General features: G+C 33.8%; 1 non-coding gene across 1 annotated transcript; it reads right to left on the bottom strand.

Moving 5' to 3' along the window:
- Positions 1–5,345: 5,345 nt before the first annotated feature.
- TRNAG-UCC (transfer RNA glycine (anticodon UCC)) lies at positions 5,346–5,417 on the bottom strand. Its single transcript has one exon. It is a non-coding gene; the product is annotated as a tRNA-Gly (tRNA).
- Positions 5,418–21,460: the final 16,043 nt, after the last annotated feature.

Raw genomic sequence — 21,460 nt, 5'->3', positions numbered from 1 at the left:
AGGAAACACAGTAAGTATTAGACTTGATTAGTGATACAAAACATTATATATTTCTGTGATATAATTGCTGAAATACATATTTTTTTGCATAATAAGGAGTTATTGATATAAACAAACAAAAAACGTTCGATAATAGAAATGTTGCCAGATAAATATATAAGGAGCATATCGAAGTCGGTTTTTTTCATCTTCTTAATCTCTTGTTACAGTTTCTTCGAGTGAAGTGTAAGCATATTTTTTAGTAAATACAAACAAAAATACATTGAAACTCGTGCAAAATATAAAAATAAAAATGAGCACCTGTGGAATGTGTATGAAAAGTGTTCCGAGGTAAGATGCGTGTACTAAAGTTAAATGCGAAGACTGTTATGAGTTCTGGCATATAAAATGTGTACGATTAAAGAAAGAAGATATACAATTTCTGAAGAACCAAAATCAGAGATGAAGGTATAAAAACTGTGCAAAATCAAGGCGTAACAGCATGGCAGGTAAAAGTAGTTTAGGAGATGGGAAAAATTGTCCTACTATATTAGATGTTTATAAACTCTTAGAAGAATTGAAATTTGAGATCTCCGAAATAAAGAAAAAAAGTGTTGATACCGTGCGTGAATTATGAAAGTCACTAGATTTTGCACACGAGAAAACTGGATGAGAATTCTAAATTAACAAAACAAGCTGATGTAATGAATGAGTGTGTTCATAAAGTAGAGGCTTTGAATGTAAAAGTGCAATTATTGGAAAAACAACTAAAGGATACTGTTACAACTGGACGAACTCGATCAGTATGGGCGAAGAAATACACTAGAAATTTATGGTATTTCGGGTACATTGAATGAAAATCCACGTAAAATTGTATATTAAAAAAAAGTGGTGAAAGCGCTTTACATTCATGTGAAATTAGAACACATTGATGCATGTCATAGCTTAAAGAAACATCCAAACGAGACATATCCGGGTATTATTGTAAAATTTGTAAATCGTGAAACAAAAGACAAAATTATGCCAAAACGGAAAGTTAAGAGAAACTTAAACACGAATGACATGATTTCAAATTAATCTACCAGTGTATATTAATCATAGCTGAACAGCATATGGAAAGCGATTCAGGCTAGGAAATCACATAAACAAAAAAATGTTCATTTTTATGGGCAGATTACTCCGGAAATATTAAACTTAGAGAATTTGTAGAAGGTAGAAGAATTGTTGTAATTAAAACAAATGAGAATATATCAACTCTGATGTAAAATGGATAGATCTGATATTTTATTTATTTACTATCAAAATGTTAGGGGCCTAAATACGAAATGTGACGAATTTAGAGTTAATCTTATAGCTAGTTTACATGAATATGATGTAATTATATTAACATAAACATGGTTAAGAAGTGGTGTATTTGACCCTGAACTATTTACTGCAGAATATAAGGTATGTCGATGTAATAGAACTGGTATGAAAAGAGGATGGGGAGTTATCATTGCAATAAATGCAAATATAATGTCAAAAGAGGAAAGACTTGTTGAAACAAATGCCTTTTAGCATTTATTGATAAAGTTAATAATTAATGGGAAATATATTGGTTCATTTGTGTGTATTTTACGCCTTCGTCTAGCGTTATTACCTATAACATTTTTTTTGGAATATTCGAAGATTTCGGTAATTTATACCATGGTAATTTATTTATTACAGGCGACTTCAATTTGCCGTTAATAACTAATTCAAATTATGACTTAATGAAAGGGAGCCCAAGCTATAGAGCACTGGAACATTTTATAAATTTAAACAATTTAAAATCTATAAATAATATTCAAAATTGTAATAATCGGACTCCTGGACTTAATAATAACTAATTTACCATGTGTACAAGTGTACAATGAAGAAAATTGTCTTGTGAAACCTGATGTTCATCACCCTTTCTTCACGTTAAAATCATGAATACAATTGTTAAAGAAATTATTAATAAAGCTACAACTAGAATTTTAAATTTTAAAAAGTTAATTTTTATGAAATTTATAAATTATTAAAAGATATTAATTGGCCAATGATAGAAAATATAGATGACGTAAATGAAGCAGTAGACTTTTTCAATACAACCATATATAATATTTTCGAAAGTGAAGTTTCAAATAAGAATTGTAGTTCCTCAAATTTATATCCATGCTGGTTTTCTAATGATATAATTAGAATGATAAAATTAAAGAAGTATCATAGAAAACACAAAAAGAATTCGGTCTATAACTTAAGAAAATTTAAAGACATAAGAAAAAAATTGAAAGATGTGATCTCCAAAGCATATAAAAAATTTGTAGAGAATTCAGAGATGTATAATAAAAATGATGTCCACATATTTTGGAACTTTATTAAAACAATAAAATAAAAAAATCATACCCGCAATTTATGACTCTAAATGGAGAGGAATTAGCACATAATAAGATAATAGCTAATGAATTTGCCAATTGTTTTAAGTCTGTGTTTTCAAATGTGAAACCTAGTTATAACTGTGATGACAATAATAATAATATGCAAGCAAATAAGGTACTTACTTTAGAATTAATTACTGTAGATGAATACCAAGCAGCAATAAAGAAATTGAAACCAAGGAAATCCTGCGGTATTGATGGTATTCTTCCTTATATACTTAAAGCATGTGCAGATATTCTTAGATATCCCTTATATTACATTTACAATTTGATTATTAAGGAAGAGTCATATCCGGATATATGGAAGACATCAAGAATTACACCCATATTTAAAAAAGAAAATGATACGGTGATTGAAAATTATAGACCTGCTTCCGTTATTTGTGCCCCAGCTAAAATATTGGAATATATAATATATGCAAGAATATTTAATCATGTGCAAAGTTATATAAGTATAAATCAGCATGGTTTCATACCAGGTAGATCGACAATTACCAACCTTATAAATTTTACTCAATATATATTTGAGGCTTTAGATCTCCAGAAATGTATAGATAGCATATATTTTGATTTCGCCAAAGCATTTGATAAAATAAATCATGTCGTCTTATTAAACAAATTATCTAGCTTTGGACTTAATCGATCTTTCCTACGGTGAATTACCTCGTATCTCTCAGAAAGGAAACAATATGTTACATATACATAAGCTTCATCATTCTATTATAATATGAATTCAGGTGTACCGCAAGGGTCAAATTTAGGACCACTGTTATTTATTATATATGTAAATGATCTCCCAGCAAAAATTAAAAAAATCTTCATGTACAATGTATGCTGATGATATAAAATTATATAAAATAGCTTTAAAACAAAGTGATATGAAAAATTTACAAGGAGATACAAATGCCATATTTGAATGGAGTAAAGATAATTATTTAGAATTAAATGTAAACAAATGTCATTATGTAAAGTTTGGAACTTATAAAAACGTAGGTTTCGTTATTAGAAACTTAAGAAACTACAAATTTGGAGGCTATTAAACTATTGTATTGTAATCTTGTTAGAACTAAATTGGAGTATGGGTCAATAATATAGTCACCGAATTATACTTCTTATCAGAGACAATTAGAAAATATTCAGAAAAAAAATTTACGTTTCCTTTTTCATAAGAAATATAATTTGTCACCGTATAAAATGGGAATTTCTTATAATGAAATATTACAGAAATTTCAGTTTATCTCGTTACATAAAAGCGCGCAAAATACTTGAACAAATGTTTCTTTATAAATTTATGAATGGAAACATTGAAAGTAGGGACATCTTAAAAAAGATTCACTTTAATGCAGGTCAATGTAACTTAAGAACACGGTACTCTTTCGTAAATAAAATACCTAAGACAAACCATTATAAATATTTACCACTGTTTAGCATATTAAGCAACTACAATGATATGGAAAGAAATCATGATTTGGACTTAAGTTTCATTATCAAAAAGTACAATATTAATATGTAAAACGCATTAAAAATGTCAATTAATTCCAATACATAGCTGCAAATTTATGAATCTATGTGAAATTTAAATATGTAAATAATGTGGTACGTATGTTTATGTGTGTGAAGGTTCAATATCTAAATATAAACTATTTATCAACAATATATAAATGTGTGTATGTAAAATTGTATTTATATATTTATGAATATGATTTTTTTGTAAAATTCTTTGTATATTTTTCTTTAAGTATAAGATAACATTGCAAAGCAACTGTAGTAAAAGCTCCTATAATTGTGGATGATCGTTCCTGTTGGAGTTAGATTGTTAAATAAATAAATAAATAAATAAATATTAAAAGAAAGAGAATGTGCAGTGTCCCGTATGTATATGTAATCTTTTACGTGATTTATCGTTGACAAAATATTCTCTGAAAACACATGCATAAAGATACAGAGACGCCGATACGGAAATGGTAGGTCTTCATTCAATTCTGGTCGTAGCTGGATTTATGTTATGCATTTTGATCGTAATACAATACTTTCTTCCTATAGTATAACATGGAAGTAATAACAACCACTCATAGAAATGTAATAAGATTATGCCACTAATGTTGTAAGGTGTTTCTTTGTATACAGAATTTTTCCAGTTAGAAATTGCTTTGATTTGCCAACATCGAAAACGTTAGCGTAACTGACATTACTCTCTAATGTCTATTCGCGAATTGCCTGGAGGGATAGCATCTAAACGGTATATCCTACGGTAAAGTCCAGTACACCAGTGAATTTCTGAGAAAATTGTACATGAATTTGATGTATCACTTGCACCTGTTCCCATTTTAAAACGAAAGTTGAATCCAATATGGTGGCTAATTGGGGTGGGTAACATGTGTCAGAGAAGCAGTACTTGATCCACTTTGTTTTGTATATGCCAATTATATGTCTAATTACATCTAAAGAAACTAAAACAATTTTGTGTCCGAGCGTTATAGTAATGTATGATTGAATTCCGGATATGTGAAGGCCCATAAATAAGCAAATTAGCGGTTTGGGCCGCTAAAATTAGTACAATACATATTGGGCTGCGGAGACCTTGGCATTTGAATCAATTTTACATGAATTTTTCGCGAATGTACCTTGTAAGTTTTGTACTGATGATAGACGTATGTAATAAAGATGATGATGATGAAAGAGAACGGACATAAAAGATCGCTTATTATAGCTTTTAGAATGTCGGTCAAACAAAGGATCGTTGCTCCTTTTCTTTAGGAAAGTGAGTAGGGAAAGCGAACAATGAATAATAATAATAATAATAATAATAATACGTTCTCCAACTCAATCTATTTGCATGCTATCATCGTTATTATTATTATTTACTATATTTCACTCGCATAATGCTGGCTAGAAATATACCGAATTTCTATTAAGAAAATAAGAACATGCGATGGCCGGGAATCGAACCCGGATCAACTGCTTGGAAGGCAACTATGCTAACCATTACACCACCATCGCTCTGCTCAGTGAAGTTTTCCTTAAGATATAAGTACAGAAGAGAAGCAAATTCCCCAATTGATTATTAAACCGTGAAAGTCAACATAATTTAAAATGGAGAAAGTGGAGGGAGATTTGAGATTGCAGCCGCTTCAAGTATCTTGAGTGTAAGATTAACTCAGTAACAGAGACACGGAAATATCGTATCTTCTAACTTTTGATGAAGCCAGTTGTTCTTGTATTAATAGATTCTGTTTACTAACAGAAGTGCTCGTTCTTCCCACGAACAGAAGAGTAAGCAACCTGAAACAAATAGAGTAATTTGGGTTGTCTAACTCGAGGAGCATCTGAGGTACTCTATGCTTTTTGGATCTCCAGAACCTGAGACTATCCCAACCCTCCCTCGAATCGAAAATCGAAAAGAAAAAGGCTTTGTACGCAATTTGGGACCCCGTTTCGTAACGATTTGCACCAAACGCAAGGCAAAATCTAAGCTTTAGTTTGCGATAGTAGGCAAAGCAGGTATAGTTGATTGTTGCGTAACTTGCCTTGCGTTACACTCCGCAATTTTTACGAAGGTTGGTGTGGAGTAAAGCTGTAAGGCTAGTAAAGATCATTTTGTACGGTAAAATAGGAAAACTGTGCGCATCTAAGGAATTTCCGTTATATTCGAAACAGTATTGCTTGAGAAAATATGATATTTATCTCAATACTTTATCATTCTTTCTGCTATTGAATGAAAGAATTAACATTAAAAGGAAATTGTGTGTATGTGTGTAATGCAACATCTAATGCAAACTTGCGCTTGCGCACAACCACTCAAACCTATGCGGTAATTATACATAGAGGAAAAATCATGGAAGCACCTCAGTTACAATGACCTATAGCACCGGTATGTACCGATATCTAATGAAGATCGGTAAGCATTTATATAAGTCTGGTCAATTGTAGATTTATCTTTTTCAGGTTACATAGTGAAATAATAATAATAATAATAATAATAATAATAATAATAATAATAATAATAATAATAATAATAATAATAAATGTGCTGAGAACAGCTGTAATGCAGCAAAAGTACAGTAGTTTGTCATATTCTACAACATTATTTTAATACTATAGCATATAGTAAAAGAGATAATTAATAATTAAGATGAATTGATAATAAGATAAATTCTTACAATATAGTTTATGTCAATTCCTAAAGCACTGAGGCGTCAAAACTTAAAAGTAAAAATAGAAACAATTACCAAGTATATTAAAAATTCCAAAATAAAGTCACAGTCTACGGTATGCATCGATTATAGTTTATTAAGAGTCTAGAGATTAAATTGTGATCCGTATTATGTGGTTGCAATAAAATTTTTACGGTTGTGCCATATATTGGAACTTTAAAATCCACATTAAGAAAAGGAAAAAAATATAGTCGGTTGTCAAGCAACTTTTCTGCAAGTACAGAGTCAATCAATTTTCTCCTGTCAGCCAGTGCTACCAATTTAAAGTATCTCTTCCAGTATTCATACGTGCTATAGTAATACGGCAATCCAGTCCTAAATTAAAACAAAATATTTTAAGAAAACATTTTTGGACCATTTCAGGTTTGTTTCCGAGAATATCCCAAATCACCGGTGCATATTCTAGTTTTGATCTTACCAGTAATTTATATGAGTACATAAGTATCTGACTGACAAAAAGCAAGAGATTGATTAAATGGGTAACCAATTATTTTTTTGCTTCATTACATATATTCCAAATCACCGGTGCATATTCTAGTTTTGATCTTACCAGTAAGTCATATGAGTACATAAGTATTTGACTGGCAAAAAGCAGGACATTGATTAAACAGATAACCAATTATTATTATTATTATTATTATTATTATTATTATTATTATTATTATTATTATTATTGCTTCGTTACATATATTCTGTATATGAGCACAAAAGCGTAATGACCTGTCAAATGTTACAACTAAATCCTTCATTGTGTCAACTTTCTGTATAATAGTACCTTGTGTTTCATATTAGCTCACATAGTATTGTCACTTGTTACTGTAGGTTATACATTTTGTTTTAAAACAATTGATATTCATATTGTTATCTTTTCAGAATATAATTATCCTACTTAAGTCTCTTGTAACCTAACGTTGTCGTCAATACCGTCTGGTACTCTAAAATGCCTAATGTTATCAGCATAAAGTAAATGTACCATATTATAATGATTTAAAACTGTTGGTAAGTCATTAATTAAAAATTAAAAAAAGTAATGGACCCAGAGGAGAACTTTGAGGAACTCTGTTACTGATAGTGAATGAATCTGAAAGGACATTTCCAATTTTAACTTGGTATGTTCTACCAGTCAAATAGCTTTAAAAAATTTTAGATACAAGGGAGTTACATCTATGTTTGATAGCGTTTTTAAGAGTAATCTATGATCAGCTGAATCAAAAGCTTTACTCATGTCAATGTATATAACATCAGTTAATAATAATAATAATAATAATAATAATAATAATAATAATAATAATAATAATAATAAAGTTACTTTAAAATCTAATAATACTCCGCTCTATGATATTTTATTTGCAGCTGTGTACATTGAAAAATGAATAAAGGAAAAGACAATTATTAATTTAACTTTGCTCCTTTCTTTTCGTATTCTGTCAGTAAACACTAAAATGTCAACAAAAGAAGAACAAGGAATGTTTGAAGGAGACACAAAGGAAATGATGAGATCATGATGACGAACAAAAAGAACTCAGGAAACCAAACAAAGAATAGAAAGAATAAATCCAAGACGAAGAAATATATACATTTGTATATATATACAAATAAAACATAAAAGATCGTGGGTTGCGAGCTAAGGAAAGAAATGCTTCATAGAAACTCAAATCTCGAGAATAAAGAAAAAGTCGTCCTTATATTGAAGTCTTAGGTGGAGCGAGTATGGATTAAGGGCTTCATATACCAAGAAAAGAGGAACTGGTAAAGAAGTGTAGGTTGTTTGAGTCTCGCTTGTGTGAACAGATTTTTCGTTTTTTTCTTGTAACCTCTGTGGAAGAAATTCAACTCACAAAAGACTAAAGAGAAACCTTCTGAGACAATCCAAAAATATAGGTATTCTGTTCTCTGGAAGCGATTCTTTGTTCCTTCAGACAAGAAGTGCAATTTTCTTTCGACTAGAGACTAAGTTTGTTGTGAAAGTCTATCGGCAACTTCTCTGATAAAATACGTACACGAAAATATCAGAGTTGCCAAATCCAGTTGTTTAAATTATTCTGATATATTAGGAAGACATGTTCCTATGTACCGCAACTATGCTCCGTAGGATAAACGAGATAAATGGTAAATTGAAATGTATGATAGTGAGTGTAGGTAAAATCGGAAGAACTTTGAAAAAGTCAAAGGGGAAACTGTTATTATCATAAGCTTTCATAGATCTGCATCGTACCATGAAATTTATCTAGCATAGCTGAGTGTTCTACCTCATTCTCCAAACCATTTCTTTATTATGTTTCAGATATAGTTCTGAGGTTATGTATAAATCTGCATCGCACCATGAATTCTACGCCGTATAACTGAGCATTCTACCGCATAATCTGTTATTCTTTGTTTATTGTAAGTTTAAGATACAGTGCTCTTCGTGTAGTTTAACGTCCTTCGATTATGCTCCAAGCTAAAGGAGACAGTAGTGATGAACAAAATGGTGAAATGAAGTTAGTAAGAGAAAGCGATAGAAACCCAAGAAAAATAGCTTGCACGTCGTTTGTCCACCACAAATAGTAATAAAGTAGTTTTATATGTGGATCTGCATTGTACCATGAACTTTATACAGCACAGATGAATGTTGTATCTCATATTTCGCAACACTATTTCTGATAAGTTTCAGATACAATTATGAAGCCGGTTTTAGTTTAACGTCTCACGATTTCTGCTACGAGGCTAAGGGAGATAGACATGATAATGAAGAAAGTTAGAGAAAACGGTAGAACCTCCAGAGAAAGAACATACCTGGTGTTTGTCCACCACAAAACAGTTATAAAGTGGTTTTACACATAGATTTGCATAGGTTAGCATTTGTTAATTTTGTGCAGCATAACTAACTGCTTTACCTCATACTGCGAACATTTTATTTATTGTAAGTTGTACACACAGATGTGAAGTTCTTTTACACAAAGATCTGCATCGCACCATAAATTCTATTAAGCATAACTGAACATTTTCTTTCATACTCCGTAGTATTTTATTTATTTTAAGTTTCGGAATCAGTTGTGAAGTCTAATGACAGGAAACATGGGATTATATTTCGAAAGAAAGTTGACCAGAATAGATTTATTAAAGATACTGTCTCAGTATTGGGACGGTAAAACTAAGAAAAATCTATAACATAAGAATTAGGATTTGCGTACCGTGAAGTTCGAATGCGGAAGATTCTGGTTAATCTGCTACACTGCTCATTTCCTTTTTTCATTTATTTTTTTTTCCACCGGCTTCCAACTTTCCATTATAACTTAAGAACTATTTTTCATATTCATGCTCTTACTTAGAAGCACGAAACATCAATTCGTCTTCTTTACATCAAGTAACACAAAATTATTAATGAAACGGATGATGAAAACATAGAAAATTAAAAGGCGCCCAGTCTCAATAAGACTGGGAAGAATATGAGAAGTCTACGTGGGGAATTTCACAACAAGGTGGCTGATTTGTCAGGAGTATATATATATACAATATAAGGTCAATCAAAAGGGCTACGACTAAAATAAATTGATCAATTGAGGTTTAATGGGGACGTAAATATATGAATTAAATAATAAAATAGGTGAAGAAGGAAGACTATGTAAAAATGCAACGTCTGTCTCAGGATAAGAAAGAATGCAAAGCTAAGTCTATCTAATCAATCGATAGATTACTACCCAAGAAGTACAGTATATTTACTTCACAATGAACAGAAATGTCCTTGTTCCAGTTTAGTTCCTTATCATATAATAATGCTGAACTTTATACGTGGATCGTGGATGGAATGGAAAACATGTGAATGCATATTTTCTATTCCAGATAGGCACATTGGTTTTACTACATTTTAAAAAAAATCCTAGAACAGTGTGTGTACATTTGGGAACTCACCTATCTGCTTTCGATTTGCAACTGTAGATAGATTTAGCATTTTTTGCGGATTCTGTAAATAGCGGCATACCAAAAGCAGATAGGTGAATTGTGGTAAAGGTATCACATACAAAATCGTATTGTCTAGTTCACTACGTTTCTGCTTTCCGAATATATTTATTCGTTTTGAAGATATTACAGAAAATCTCTAAAATTAGCGGTAGTTTAATTTCGCTGTAGTGAAGACCCTTAAGAATGAGTGAAATAAAAATTCTAGTTTCTTTTTAATTAGGAAGTTCAATTGGTTGCGTGTGTAGCGATGAATTGCTAAAGAGCTGCGTTTTTATCTACAGAACAATGTCTAGAATTGTATTATAGAGTAGAGTAGTTGTAGACAAAGAAGTTAACAATGGACCTAAAGTAAATCCATGGAATGTTCCTTTGTCAACACTAAGAAGCTTAGATATAGTACGTGCTGTTTTAAGATGTCTTGTTGCTGTCTACGTGATAAGTACAAAACCATGTACTAGCAATGTGAGGCAGATTGTAATAGTTTAACTAACAAACTGCGATTAATATTAAAAGCTTTGTACGTGTAGCAAGAACATTATTGTTACCCATGAGCTATGAAAACCAATAATAATAGTGCAATAGGAGACAGATAGTGTTAAACAATGTTGAATTCAGGCATGTTCCAGGGGACTGAGCCCCCCCAGAATATATAGTCCCCCCCTCCCAGAGAAAAGCTATACACATGCATTGAAATATCTGCTATATTTCTGTTTACTGTTTTCGGAAATAAAAGTCTTAAAAGCAAATATTTTTGTTCTTTATTTAAAAGATAATTAGTTGCTTCTTTTGTCCAACCTAATTGTTCTATTTAACAAACCGTGTTCTTGTACAAAGTCAAAGTTAAATAAAAGCTTGAGAATTGGGTACAGACACACACAAACGCTTTACAATGTTAGTTAGGGAGAAATGGAAATATGTTGGTTATTGCAACCCACCAGACAAGAAGTCGCGAGTTTTGTTGCGATAAATTTCTGCTGCTCTTTGTAATCTAGAACAGAGCCCTCCCTTAAATTTTTATTGCCCCCTCTTGTACAAAAGTCTGAATTCAACACTGATGTTAAGGATTCATATACATAGTACCTCAACTTTCAAATCAAAATGAAAATGATATTAACGTTCTACGATTATTCCTTTTACGCTAAAGGCGACCAATGATCAAATGAAATTGAATGATTATGAAAGAATTGGTGGAATAATGAGAGCTTGAGAAATGGGAAAACCCCGAGAAAATTCCACGAGCACGATGTTGTTTACCATAACCTCACATACATGTCCTGGAATCAATCCTTAGATCGCGCGCACTAGAGATGAGAGTTCTACAACTGAGGTATCGTACTCCTCCGACGTACCTCGGCTTACGAGATTAATTCGTTCCAGAAGCTTTTTGTATCCTGAAAATCCTGTATCATATAACCAGTTAACTGAAATTAGATAAGTAATTACAAGTACATAAAATGGCCTTTCTTTCCATAGTAAGAATATGTTTGTGGAAACTGTTTGAAAAGTGTATTTACCCCCCTTTTTGATACCTATTTGAATAATTATAAAACGAAAATGCAGCTCTACTCAAGTGCTAACTATGTTCCAAAAATCATTTCAAATAGTTCATCAATTTTTCTGTTATGACGAGATAGGCAACGTCCATTTGAATATCGAGAAAAACTATGAACATCTACTCCTTTCCCCATTAGAAGCGGAATTTTCAAAAACGCTCAGAGATGCGTTGGCTTATTTTTAATTAGTTTATATACAACGAAGATTCATCTCACTAACTTGAGGTGCTCCCTGAGATACTCTATTTTTGACATAAATGTTGAACCCCTCTCTTCCCTTGGATATACTTTAGACATTTAAAGGCAACTTTGGCCCAAAGGAAGAGAAAGATTTTATTTTTTCCTACATGGTTTCTATAGATTCTATCAGTAAGAAAAGTTGTGGGTCGAATTGTTAGAACATTGAGAACACATGAATATTGGCGCTAGTGATTTGTTTCCAGAACATGGGAAGCAAAATGCTGGCAACTGTTAGTAAGTAAACATTTATTATATATCAAGTTCCATAACTTTTGTTTATTGCATTAAAGTGACACATCTTGAATTCACAAGTAAGTAGAATATAAAAACATGTTCATTAGCGAATATTGAGAAGCTAACACTTTAAATGTTTGTTCAATTATGCACAAATTATTAAGCATTTAATTGCGTGGGGTAACATTTGCCCAATTTTGGGGGGCAACATTGGCCCTACTTTCTAAGTGTTGGAAATGGCTCAATATTAAAGATGAAATGGTGTACAAATGGTGCGATGTAATAAGGAAGATTAACCTCCCACTAGCTTCTAAACGAGAATAGTATACAGCGTCTGAATTGCAAGAATTTTCTTCCTAAAACGGAGCAGCTGCTATCGGTAAAGTACTCTACCGCAATGAAGAATATGGTGATCTTATTTTTGGATGTTAAGTATTCATCCACTTAGACAGATTTTCATTGAACGATATTTGTTGTTTGTCTCAAAATTGAACAAAGTTATTTCACCCGTATGTTTGTCATACCAGTATTTAAAGTTAAGTATTCAGAAATTTGTAGCGTTATTTGTAGATGTTTCGTAATCACTCAAGTAGAATACAAATATTTTATTGAAGATATTTTTCGTTCGATTGAAATTGAGGGAAAATAGTGATAATTTCACCAATATTTTTATAATACCATGTTTTTTCCTTCTGTTTCTTGAATACAGTGTTACAATAATACTTTCGTGTATTAATTTGTCATTGTGACAAATGGAATAAAGTTACTCAAACTATGAAAACTCTTGCATGGCACCAAAAATTTGGAACTAAAATCACCATTCTTGGTCACACTGAGTGTTTACTACTTTCAAAATAAAGCCAAAGGATTGCTATTTTTAAACAAGAATAAATGTCATTAAATTACCTCCCTAATCTTAGGAGGTGTTAGAATGGGAATTTTGAAAATAAGAACATGGGCCAAAACATACCCAGATCACAGTACGCACTCTAATCAAAGTGACATGATAAAAATCCAGTTCAAATTTGGTTCTAACTATACTCAAAAGTTCATTTCAAACGGTTTTCCCGTGATGACCAGATAGTTAACTTTGATTTCATGTTCATAATATTGTAAGGTTCCATACTCTCACGTACGCAACCACATGTTTTTGCCACGAATACGAGATTTTTCGTTTGTAACACAAACATAGCAGGCAACGGAAGGAGACTACTAGAAAGACACGAAGCGGATTCGGGAAATATAACACGAAGAAAGCCGACCTCCCCTCATGGGTCTTCCCTCCAAGAAGATGCCTATAAAAGAAGACCTCAAGAAGAGAAAACTATCAGTTCATTGCTGATCACTCACCTATTAACATTTTCTCCTGGGACTGCCATGGGCTATGGAGAATTCCTTTCAAACTATCTCTTGAGGCTGCTATGAGCGAAGGAGATATCGTTTAATCACCTCCCGGGACCGCTATGAGCTATGGAGAATTCCTTTGAAACTATCTCCCGGGACTGCTATGAGCTATGGAGAATTCTTTTGAAACTCTCTTGAGGCTGCTATGAGCGATGGATATATCGTTTAATCACCTCCAGGGACTGCTATGAGCTATGGAGAATTCCTTTAACTATCTCCCGAGGCTGCTATGAACGAAGGATACTCGATACCTAAGACAATTTCGAGTTATAGACAATTGAACCTTTATTCCGAATCCACTTTCGTGTGCCGAGGATTTTTATTGAACTCGAAAAACATTTAGAAACTTACAAGAACTTTTTAGAAACTTTTTATAAGACTTTATTTTTATAATAAAATGTGATGGGTTTAAATCACGAGTCCCTTATTTAAGATTCTTCTAATCAAATTATTGCAATACACAAAAAGCTGGAATGTCTGTCCTTCAGAAGGCAGAATTAGATTACTAGAAAACATTTGAGCACTCTTCTGCCCTAATGATACACGCCTTATTGAAAGTGCATGCTAATAATTCAGCAGGAATCAAGTGTTATGTCCTGTAAAGCATTTCAAACGGTTCAACAATTTTCCGATGATGATGAAACAGTCAAATGTGTTGAAGAATAAGAAATTCCCATCCACCTAGAAGCGAAATTTTAGAAAACAATGCAGCTTGTGATAACTTATTTCTAATCACATATTTATGCCATCTTTTATCTCCCTAACATAAGATATTCTATATTCGGCGTAAATTTTTAATAGGCTTCCCGATAGGATACGTATTTCTTTAATTAAGGTGACAGGATATGAAAGACCGGACTGACCTAAGTAGCCTATATACTATGTTCAAAACTTCAGTTTCTTTTCCGTTCTTTCTTTTCATGATTATGAAGCAGACAACGTCCAGATTATTTTTGTGTATTAAAAATAAGTAATGTTATATACAATTCCCCTCTTCTCCGAAGCGGTATTTCCGAAAACGCTGGGACAAGTGTGTGCATGTGTGTTAATAAAAATGACATGATTGAAAGCAAATTCGAATGCTAAAACATTACTTCAAACAATTCAGTCGTTTCCCGTTATAATGTAACACATAACATAAATTTCATATTATTAGTAGGGTATATAGGCTAGTAGATACACATGTGGAGTTGTCTCAACTTGACTGAAAGACTTATTAGCCACTGATTTCTCTCTAAGATAAGAATTTCTGCCATTTTAGGCGACATGAGAATTACCGTGTTGGCTAATCCTATCTCACCTAAAATGCAGGCAAAAGAATTTCTGTACTGAATAGGGAATTTGTGTTCTAAATTATTAACCATTTACGTTACGAAATTGTGAAATCATAATCATTCGTTGATCTTTGTTGCCGGTGATAAAATGTTGCAAACAAATCATAAGTCAATACGGTAAAAGAAAAGAGCGTGACCCTTTGGAGAGCTAGCTTTTGTTCCAGCACTAAAAAAATAATAAATAAATAAATAAAAAAAGGTAGAAATGTACAGTGTGGTCCATAACTATATGTATCATATTTGACTCACTGTAATATTTATAATTCTGGACAACAAGTTTCGGTATGGCAACACTGTGTAGCCTCCGAATGTGGATAATGGTCACTGAAATTACCGTTACAACCGTTAGTATATGAGAGACAGGATGAACGAATCATTCTCGAGCTGCTGGATCATTCGATGTAGGTGTGTGGAGTGGCCAACTCGATCTCCTGATTTGTCGCAACCTAACTTTTTCCTATGAGGTGTTTTAAAGGGCAAAGCATATCAACATCACATACGCAATTTGGCCGAACTTGGGTCTGCGGTGGCTCAGTGGTAGAGCGTTCACCTCTGGTGCTTGGGGTTCCGGGATCGATCCCAGCCCCCGCCAAGTGAACGTTGTGGTGGACAAAGACCGTGTGCGTGGGTTTCCTCGCGGTTCTCCCGTTTCCACTATTTCATTCATTTCTCATTATCACGTCTCGTTTCATTTCATTTCAATCTGGTCGAACTACGAGAAGCTATCACAGAAGAGTTTTACAGGACACTAGTACGGGTTTGTCAATCTGCTTCTGACAACGTTGCTCTTCGTCTCCAGGCATGTATCGATTTGGATGGTGGATTGATGAATATGATGGATTGATGGATGGTGGATTGATTAAAATTCTTATAAGGAAAAGTATGAGAGTATTGTGTTTATGTTCAAGTTCTTGTGCTAGTTTCTTTACCCCAGTCTTTCAAATATCATATACAATAATTATGGTCCACCCTGTATTGTATCTATAGTTTACACAAACAACCTAACATTTTAATATAGCCAGAAGAAACAGTTCAAATCACAATTTTAGATCAATTGCAATTGCAGGGACTAATTACAGTTGGGCATTTTAGTAAAGTTTTTAGCTGTATGATACCAGCTTACACTACTAAAGCTCATTGGCTGCGGTTAAGATCGTTCAAGGATAAGCGCGTACCCAATTTTTAAGTTTTTTTCTTTTACTTAAATAATATAATGAATACTTCTCGTCTGTAACTTTCACAAGAAAATATTATATAAATATTTTGATCCAATATGACGTATATTTTCTCTGAAGCTTTCCAATAATCTCCACTCCTTTGGGCTTCAACTCTATCAAGAATTAAAAAATGGGTCTGTGGCTCAGTGGTAGAGCGCTTACCTTTGATACTTGGGGTCACTGGTTCGATCTCCGGCCAAGTAAGTTTGTGGAGGACAACATTCTGCTCGCGGGTTTTCTCGGGATACTACCGTTTCCTCCCACTTTCTCATTCCAGCATATTCTTCCATCATCATTCACTTGCTTTAATCATCGTCCCTCTCTTCGTCTAACAGGCAAAATCGTGGGACGTTAAACTCAAAGATTTCATTTCATTTTCTATTAAGAATGAAAGAGGGCATTTACTCGCCTCATTGACACACACACACACACACACACGCACACACACACTCTCTCTCTCTCTCTCTCTCTCTCTCTCTCTCTCTTTGTATGTACTTGTCTCCTCGCAATTTAACAATATCTTGCACCATAATTTTCGTCAATAAATATATGAGATATGTTCAAAAAGTATCAAACCTTTGGTTGGCCAAAACACATTTATTGATTTGGAAATCTGTAACACTAATCTCCTTCAAAGTAGTCTTCTTGGTAATGCATACACTTCTCCGAGCGCTCCCGTCATTGTTGGAAACACTTTTCGAAGGCAGTTTTTGGAATGCTGAGCAACCGTGCCGTGTCTTTTGTGTTTTAAATCGGGTTCCTTTTAGCGGCATTTTCAGCTTGGGAAATAACCGAGAGTCATATGGAGCCATGTCTGGTGAGTAGGGAGCCTAATAACACACAGGAAAATTGTGTTTGGCTATGAAACGGTGAATCAAATTTTGCGGATACTCTCCTTATGGTCAAATTTTTGTTCAAAATTGAACGTACCGATCCCATTGAATGGTTTCCACTTGGGTATCGCCAGGCTTTTGGCAAAATTTGATGTAATATGGGTTCTCAAGTCTTTCTGTCATTTTACATAAACTTAAATCCAACGACCGCTCAGCAAATGTCTTCACTCATTGGCCGATTGTCAGTGACTGAGGCTTTCTGCTGGCGGGGAAAATATTCACGACTGAGCAAGAGTATCTTCTCTACATCTGCATTGATGAAAATCTCCCGCGCTTCATTGGTTTACGCGGGAAAAAGTTTCGATATTTTTGAATAACTAACTAACTAACTAACTCTATGGCCTATGGAACCCGGAGGTTCAATGCCGCGTTCACAAAAGCTCTGCACTGACTTCTATCCTTATCTAACTGCATCCAGTTTCTACTTTCTATTCCAATCTCTGCGAGATCCATCTTAATATTGTCCTCCCTTCTGCGCCTAGGTCTTCCTAATGGTCGTTTTCCGATTGGTCTTCCAGTCAAGACTTTGAAAGCGTTTCTACTTTCTTCCATTCTAGCTACATGACCCGCCCACCTAAGCCTCCTAGACTTGACGACCCTAACAATGTTGGGTAGACCATATAAATTATGTAGTTCCTCGTTATGAAGTTTCCGCCATTCCCCATTCCCGTTCATCTTGGGTCCGAATATTCGTCTCAGGATCTTGTTCTCAAATACTTTCAGTCTATGTTCTTCCCTCAGAGTAAGTGACCATGTTTCGCAGCCATACAGAACAACAGGCATGATTATCGTTTTGTATATTTTAAGCTTCAGATTCCTCGACAGAATTCGCGACGACAAGAGATTTTGAATTGAATAGTAACAAGAATTCCCTGCTTTGAGTCGACATTTAATTTCTTCGTGAATATGATTTTCCTCTGTTAATATTGATCCTAGATATTTGAAACTATCCACTTTATCGAAAGTATTATTTAATATTTTAACGCATCCATAATTTGCTGTATTCCAGTCCCGACGCACTTCCATGTATTTAGTGGCAAAAATTGATTTATTGATACTTTTTGAATACACCTCATATTTCCTTTGAGGATCGCAAATTATCCCCACTACAAGAATTTAAAATCAGCAAAGAATAAAGGACTGAATTTACCTCTACCACCATTAAAAATAGTATATTCATTAAGAATTGTAGAGGTTAGCAACTCTGACAGATCTAGTGGTTATCTATCTCGGAGTCACGGAGAAACAACGAAGTTTTTCTTTAACTGAACAGAGCACTCCAAAATCTATTTCACGTTTCATTTATCTCTGAAAACGAAGCGCACATGTGTTCGTCACTCCACTCACGCTCTTCTTCTGTCCAAGTCATTTAAAGTCTTCAGTTTTCCTTCCTTTCTTAAGTATTCAAACTTTTGTGATTGACAAGTGTTGATTCCACGAATTTTGAGGTTCTGTGAACTCATTTCTTCCAAGTATAATTTCCTTGAATTTTAAAGAGAGGAATTGGTAGAATAAATGGTAGTCGCGATTTTTTTTCTACTCTTGTTCTGAAAATAAGATTTGTCTTTGTTGAGAATTAGTTATGAGGAGTCATATTAAATTTCTCGGAACTAAAGATTTAATAGGCAGATCTATATTTTTTTAAAAAAGAAGAAATAAGCACATGAAAGCTTTAACCCATTTAATTAATAATGCCTTGATACGTATATTGTAATGATCACCTAAGATCAGGACAATATACACTGGGAGAATGGAAAAAAATATAAAGAAAAAAATAATTACAATATTAAACAAAATAAACCTGTGTTTTTCTATAAGTCAAGAAGAAACCGTTGGAAAAGTTTCCGTGGCTGCATTAAAACACAAAACACAAGCTAAAAATTAACCTCTTAAGTAAAATTTAGTCACTGAAAGTAGCTCGTGACCTGAAAAACCAAGAACACCAAGCAATATGTAAACTTCGGATTTTGAGGTCACGGGGGTCATTCTCGGATGGCAGACCAAGGTGCTGCAGGTTCCCCAAGCGAGTTCTTGATCAACAGGCTCCACAAATTTGTTCTCAATTCCATACCCCGAGATTTCGGAAGAGAGAGGTCCAGAGTTCAATCCAGTTCTATCCAGCTCCATAAGCCACGCAAAGAGGTTTGCTGTGAGCCGTGACTGTTGCCTACCTCAGAGGTCCTGAGATCCATACCGTTTATATGGATCCACCCATGAAATTTAATGCATAAATGATAAATTCAATCTTAAAACACATTTAAGCGATATAGCCCAAGGCCTATCATATGCCTGGCGTATTACTTCAAGTCACTTTGCTAATATAATAATCTTTGTAAGTCAAACAAAATCTATATTTTTTTAAATTAAACTCTGTTAAACTAACTTTTATAACACACAAAGTTTGGTCTTAATTTACATACAACATTAAGAGTTTGACACTGGTTTAGCATGCTTCCTAAGTGTAAATAAACAGTCATCGTCATTATATGTTTTCTCCCATAATCCACTTAATTCTTAAATAAGGTTAACAAAAGGTTGTAAGAACTAGTAGCGTTATATTAGCGAAAGTTCACCAAGTAGTTTGTAAAATGATTACTTCCTTATTCATAATGGAGTTGCATTGGCTGATCGCCCAACCTCATTAGGGGAGAAAAGCATATACAGTTTATTGCATCGCCAATAGCATACCCTACAGGGGAATCGAGTCATAAGTCACACTCTATCACTATACTACCACACCAGACTAGTAATATTCAATAACAAAAACCATTGTCTTGTTCTAATATAAAAGAGAAACCGATCATATAAACATAAGAGCAGATTGATTATAAACATAAGAGCAGAAGAAAAGCCGACACGAAAGGCATCGAGGATCGCCGAAAGAAGACGGACCTCACGGAAGGACCCGAAGAAAACAGATAAAAGGCGGACCACCGAAGAACCCAGCATCAGTCGTCCAACGGATCAAATCACCTACACCGCCCTGAGGTCGCACTGGACTAGGGGTACATCCATCCTTCCCGAGGTCGCACTGGACTAGGGGTCCTTTCTACAACCAAGCCTCGCGAAGCTGCCTTGAGCTGAGGGGGCTATCCTTCAAGACTCACTGGAACCGGCAGGTGCCTTGGAGACTGCCTTGAGAGAAGCGGCACCGTGCAAACACCTACTTCCTTTCATCTGGATATAACGAGATACACACTATTTTACTCTTTGTAACCAAAGACGTTTTGTATTTTACAAATTTTTATAATAAATTGGTGAAGGGGATAAGTGTCGGTCCATTATTGACTCTACCAATGATCATTACAATATTATTGAGCCTTGTCTGTGAGATCAAAACTGAGAATACATTTATCGTGATGTTCACTTCATTTTAAAGATTTTAAGTCAGCATGAATAGGATTCAGGTTATTCAAAAGACGCTGCGCAAATGGTAGTTTTGAAGGAAGAAGCGGAAAGCACATAAACAAGCTGACTAAACTAGACATTTTGATATGGGATCTAATTTTATATAACGCACCTGCAATCAATATCTCACAATACATTGGCGTGGGAGACCCAGGTTTGATTCCCGCCGAGAGCTCATGTGGATCGGATCCCATGTTAAAGTATAGTCCCACGTCTCATAATCTCGGGGCCATACACATAACACTTACTTTAGAAAACATAATATTCATTTCCTTGGCTAGCAGTTATTATTTTGCAATAAACATATATTAATAATTATATGCAATCTTTAAAACTGATTCCCAGAAAGTTGTCATTCTGGATATGTGCTCATTTTGGAGCTAACTCCTCCCTTCTTTTTTATACTGCGAATCATGCGAGACTGAAACAGCGTTTGAAATCTAAAAGTTGGGTGAACTAGTGTTGTCCACGAAAATAGTAAAATTTTTCATGTCCTTTCGATTCTCGTTCCAAAATGAGACAAAAGTTGTCACGTTTACTGCCTCGTCCCAATTTTTTTAAAAAATGTATTTCTTGACCCATGGACAACACTAATTGGCTTTCA

Source organism: Thermobia domestica, chromosome 7 (assembly GCF_964235325.1).
Source record: "Thermobia domestica chromosome 7, izTheDome1.hap1.1, whole genome shotgun sequence".
In the NCBI taxonomy this organism is placed as follows: domain Eukaryota; kingdom Metazoa; phylum Arthropoda; class Insecta; order Zygentoma; family Lepismatidae; genus Thermobia; species Thermobia domestica.
This window is presented reverse-complemented; position numbering and strand designations above follow the sequence as displayed.